The following is a 6,480-nucleotide window of genomic DNA, read 5'->3' as shown; positions in this document are numbered from 1 at the left end:
TTAAAGGATGAAAATTGTGAACTATAAAATTCAACGCCAGGATCAATGAAGTCACAACACAGATGCCATCCGAATAAAATCCTGAATTAGTTTACAAACAGTTGCACATGTACTTGTTGCCTGCGACATGTTCAGCTGTAAGGAAGTTGGCTACTTTGATTGGGAGATATCCCTAAAGGATCCATTTCACTTTGGAGTATGATGACTGACTACGCTGATTTGCTTTAAGTTAGAATTAAATCAACTTTAGATTCTACAGGAATGGCGAGTGAACTTGCACCAATTCTGTTTGGTTCTTGCAGAATACTCACCAAACCAGACTAATTGCAACAAAAGAATTGTAAACAATTAGCAAGGATGTATCATTTTTTTAAGTGATTTTTAATTGTATTCAACTAAATGCAAAATAATGATCGTGACCATTATGTTGGTCATTGCTTACTTCCAAGTACGTATGGGGTATATGTACTTCCAAATACACGTGTATCATGTTTTGAATTAGTTAAGTATTGATATTTTGAGGAATTGATGACAAAGTTGTCTTGTAGGTCTAGCCTTAGCACCTTGGAATCTTTGAAAAATGCCGATGTTTTGCTCTGAAAAATGCCTCAAATTTGTTATAACCTTTCCTTCCAGATTCTATTTGGCATAAAATCAGCTTGATATAACAAATGCCCTCCTAAATCTACATATAGTGATGAAGTTTGTCTTTCAATTTTTCACATGGTATAATAAAACATTCAGATAACAATGATTTTGGAAAATGCATTCGTGATGGGGAAAAAATAGTTCTTCATTGCAGAGACAAAAATCACATTTGATAACACTTACCTATAGCTTATTTTCAAATAATTTTGATAAGCATTTCACCAAACTAATATTTAGTAACACAAGCTTGAAACAACTAGCAACACCTTTTTTGGTGCATCAGTTTATAAAACCCTGTTGAATTGAAAATCCTGACTTTTGATTGTGGACACTTTGGGTACCATCATCTATAAACTATTGTCTTTAGCAGAGCAAAACACATTGGAGGATTTGTCAACCTTTCAAGGAGACATTTAGCCAATTTCATTGTATATACTCCACGTAACATCAGTCACTTGTAACGATCCACCCGAGATGCTTTCATTATCTTAATCTTGGGCTGTTCATCAGTTTGTACTCCCAATTCAGCATATCTCGTAACGATGGAGTGGAAGCTGTGGGCTTGCTGTTGAATTCGTTTCCGTGCAACCGCTAACAGGTTTAAGTTTCAGTGAAAATGCTGGAACATGGCGTCCAAAAATGAAAGCACATTCAATAGGAATGGTGCGGCTAGTAGAGCTGCTGCCTCATTGCGAGGTTCAATCCTGATGTTGCTATCTGTGGTGTTTACACATTCTCCCTGTGACTGCTGAGTGCTCCAGTTCCCTTGCACATTGATGGTACTTTATCATCTCATATACTGAAGTACAGTGAAATTCTTTATTTTGCAGACTGTTCAGTAAATGTGTTACTATACATAGCACATCTTAGATTAAATACATGTGTATAGGAATAGTACACTGGCAGTATACAAGAGTTGTAGTGTAGGAAGGAACTGCAGATGCTGGTTTAAATCGAAGATAGACACAAAGCGGGACAGGCAGCATCTGCCGGAAAGAACTGCAGATGCTAGTTTAAATTTAAGGTAGACAAAATGCTGGAGTAACTCAGCGGGACAGGCAGCATCTCTATAGAAGGAATGGGTGACGTTTTGGGTTTGAGACTTCAGACAAGAGTCGCCAGGTTTGGTGCTATTTTCAGGTTCGTTATTACAGGTGCAGTGTTTTTAACCTGGCCTGTTCTGGCAGAGTTGCAGGTCGGCCTGGCCAAGCGAAGGTATTGGTGTCCTCTACTGCTCTACCGCTCTGTGCCAATGCAGGTTGTGTCCGCTCCGCGCGCTTATCCTCTTGGATTGGCGCCCGATCCAGTCGAGCCCATTGAACCATTGGTAGGTAAGGACCTCATCAAGGGGCTGTTGCCGGACCTCATCAAGGGGCTGTTGCCATGCTGTATCTCTCTGACTAATAATGGTCATGAAACAATTACTCAGCTTGGTTTACCCATTCCTACTTCAATTAATATATGTAATTTTACATTTTCCAATTGAGCATAATTCTCTTCCAGTCTTTGTAGCGATGGTATAGGCACAAAGTTTAAGAGCTTCCATTTATATCCATAGATTTGTTTAATCCTGAAGGATAAAATATTTATAATTATGTAGTTGTATTTAAAAAATGTCTACATATCCAATAACTAATTCTTTAATGAAGTGAAGATATTTGTTGAATTGGTGAATAAAGCTTAGACGTGGCCTGATGCTTCTTTTCCCTCGTTGCCACATGAACCCAAATCTAAGGCTAAATTGAAGCATCTTTATTTTTGTATTTTATTATCTCCGTTTATATTTTTTAGTTATAGATATTACATATGCATCTATATTTGTAGCCGCATCTAAATATACCCTGCATCCTTTGCCAGGACTTTATTTATAAAAGATCTTAATTCCTTTCACAGCCAAAAATAATTTTTAGCTGAGATAAACATTTTCTTGAAAGAGAACATTTTTCAATAGACTCTGGCTTGAACGTATTTTTTGCAGAATACATGACAAAGAGGAGACTCTCCTGATGTGATAAATAATATCTGAATATTATAATGTTAATTGAAGTATGTGCATACAACTGCAAGAGTTAAGATTAAATTATTTTCTCGCAATCTGTCAGTACAGAAATACCACCAACATTCAGCCCATCTTATCTGGTTAATTTGTATTACAGAATGGTGATTCTAATTCGCAATGCCCGATCCCATTTTATTTCAATAGCTACTTGTTGAAGCTCCATCCAAGCAGAGCCTTCACTCGTAGTAACTTTAGCCCAAATCTGTTTATAAGAGAATTATCAAAGGAATTTGTAACTATGCACTTTGGGAGATATTATGGTAAAAGACTGAAGGCTTGACTGGATGTGGATTTTTAAATCATTTAAAAATGAAAGGTGTGTGATGGTAGAGGTATTTAGGGTGACATTTTCAGAGCTGAAAACATTGGCCAATGAAGCTATCGCTATCAGTGAATTAACAAGTGGTTTGGGGGTAAACAAGACTAGAAATAGAGAGCAATATTTTGGTTTGGTAACTTGAGATTAGAGAGGAGGAAATGATAAAATCTCAGGCTTTGAAATTGTGGGAACCTGAAACACTTATTTGGTATTCAAGTCATAGTTTTTTTTTTCCCTATTTCCTCAAAATAATATTTTTCAATTTCCTTATTGTAAAACCACCTTAGTTTTGGTTCCTCAAGCAGTAAATACGATCATAGCTGATCTTTTTCCTCAGCGGCATAGAACTAACATGAACAGGTGATCGATGGGCAGTGTGGACTCAATGGGCCGAAGGGCCTGTTTTCATGCTGTATCTTTCAATCAATCAAATTGATTCTGCTTAACTTTCACTTTTTTAAATGCTTTGTCACCACTTCATTAAATAATAGATTGCAGATTTTTACCCATGACTGATGCTAAGTTAAACAGTCTACAATTTCCTATTGTCACTTTCCCTTCTGCCTACTTTGCCTCAATCTGTGGAAAGTGTTCTAAAAGCTGTGACAGTTGGAACCAGATGAGGTGCAACCCAACACCTATTAGGAAGGTGAAAGTAGATTCTGTTGTGGGTTTAAATCCATTGGGTATGTATTTGAAGGAAAATAATATGCATATTATGGGAAACAGATCAGGAAAGCTGACCTAATGATTTCCTGACAAGGATTTGATGGGCTTAATGGCTTCCGGGGTTGCAATGATTTAAAAAAAAATGTTCATTACAACATTTCTATTATTTTAATCATCCAGAATGGTTTAACTTTCTAAAATGTGGAGACATTTGCCTGCAATATGTCAGGTATTTCTAAGACTTTTATTATAGCCTCATCATTATTATTTGACTTTTATATTCTTTATTACTAGTAGTGAAATATAGTACTCCATTAGGTTTTATTGTGATCTTAACCACTCGTGTTGCTGCATTTAGTGCCTCCTGAATCTAAAGTGCCTTCGACCTTTAAATGCAAAACTTCATTCATAATTTATTTTCCCATCAGTTTGGGCTAGGACATCTTTAGAATCATTTGAATTTTATCTCCTAATTTTTGCTTAGTTTGCTCATTTCTGCTTATTCCATTATTTATTAAGTGTCCTCTTTCTATGATTTTCAATTATTTGCAATGTCACCTTCATGAGTGTCAAAAGTAAATTTATACACTTTTCCCCCCGAGCTCTGCGTCCATATCATTTATGTGCACAGTCAACTAAATCTCTAATTCAAAGTAGCAGTTGCCAATTCTGAAGTTCTGCCCTTGTCCTTCTTTACTTCTAATCTCTTTAATTTAATTTACTGATTTTCTTGTAATTCTTCTCCCAGGCAAAATGTTAACATGCTGTTGAATAAAAGCAATACAATATTATTTCCCTTTCATAAGTCCATATTGATCTGGCCCAACTCTTCTATTATTTTCAAATTTAATTGATGTTTTACTTTATTTTGAGGCGGTAACTAACAGAACAGATAAATGTGAACCCCTGATGCCGTGTATTTGGATTTTGGGAAGGTCTTCAATAAGGTGTCAAGCAGGAAATTGTTAAACAAAATTCTGATGTAGAGTGTAGATTGGTTAATGGACAGAAAATGGAGAGAAGACCTCGCCTGCATCCATCTATCACTTGCTCAACTCTTCCAGAACTCTTTCCTCCCCCCTTCCCCCCCAGTTAGTCTGAAGAAGGATGCTGCCATGAAACATCAGCTATCCGTTCCCTTCACAGATGCTGTCTGACCCTCTGAGTTACTCCAGCATTTTGTGTTTTACATGGGAATATACACAAAGTTTCTGGTTGTGTTTTACATGGGAATAAACACACAGTTTCTGGTTGGGATTAATGGATACTCATGTTCCAGATGTGCACAATCTATATCAATGATTAGGAAGAGCAGACTAAAGGTAATAAGTAAACATTTGCCAAAGATACAAAACAGGGTGGTGGTCAATGTTATGACAAAGATGAATAAGGGGTTAGCTGAATGGGTGAGGACATGCAGTTGCGATATAATGTGAAAAATGTGAGGTCATGCATTTTTGTATAATAGAAAGTACAAAGTATTGAGAAAGTATTGAGAAATTGAAAGGTGTTGATATTCAGAGGGACTTCGATGATTCTATTTATGAATCTGAAAGTTAAGGAGCAGGTATAGCAAGATATTAAGAATTTAAAGCGTGTAGGAGTAATAGAGCTTAAATGAAAGACCTTGAAATAAGGTATGGTCTTATAAGGATGCATTATGTTCAAGGGAATACAGCAAAGGTTCACCATTTAAACAAAGTGCTGGAGTGACTTAACGGGTCAGGTAGCATCCTGAAGGGCACGGATAGTTGACCTTTTGGGTTGGGACCCTTCTTCTGACTCAAGGTTAATCAGTTTGATTCATGTGAGGAATAGACTGAATAGGCCCATATATATTCCCTAAAAAGTATTGGAATGAAGCAGCATGATTTATTGGATTGGAGTTTTTTCCTTTGCATTTTGATTTGGAAATGAAAGCTATAACCCGCCCGCAGGCCCTTCATCACCCTGCGTGGCCTGGCCGCAGCACTTTCCATCGCCCGGTGGGGGCTCAGGACTTTCATCGGCCTGCTCGGCTCGGCCCAGGGACTTTCCATCGCCCGGTGGGGGCTTCAAAAAGTTGGGAGCCTCGATCACCTCGTGGCACCACGGGAGAAGAATGAGGAGGAGATAAGACTTTGCCTTCCATCACAGTGAGGGTATGCCTAGAGCAATCACTGTGATGGCTGTTTTATGTAAAAAAATTTATCTGTGTGTCTTGTGCTCTTTAATGTCTACTGCCGGACCCTGACATGAGAGGACGCTGGCGTTGAGTATTCGCCGCTTTTCCGTCAGGATAGTTTGTCTGTTTGTTTCTATGTTAATTGTTTTTGTAAAGCGCTTTGAGCATGTGATAAGGCGCTATATAAAATAAATGGATTATTATTATTATTATTATAAGGAAAATATTCACTCTCCCCCTACATCACAACACACACATTATATATAGATAGACACAAAAAACTGGAGTAACTCAGCGGGACAGGCAGCATCTCTGGAGAGAAGGAATGGATAACGTTTTGCGTCAAGACCCTTCTTCAGACTGGAGTTACTTCAGCTTTTTGTCTCTATAAACCAGAATCTGCAGTTCTTTCCTACACACTATATGTACAAACACACACATATATATATATGCGCATACACACACACATATATGTATTCATATATCACACACACACACACAAAGATATATATTCCAAAATGTGTGATGGGGGGGGGGGTGTAAATAATATTTATTATTTTGCACCAATAACGTGGACAACCCCAACACTTAAAGGTGCATCCAATTGGCAAATATATATAT

This window comes from Rhinoraja longicauda, chromosome 14 (genome assembly GCF_053455715.1).
Source record: "Rhinoraja longicauda isolate Sanriku21f chromosome 14, sRhiLon1.1, whole genome shotgun sequence".
Classification (NCBI taxonomy): Eukaryota; Metazoa; Chordata; class Chondrichthyes; order Rajiformes; family Arhynchobatidae; genus Rhinoraja; species Rhinoraja longicauda.
Note: the sequence above shows the minus strand (reverse complement) of the source record.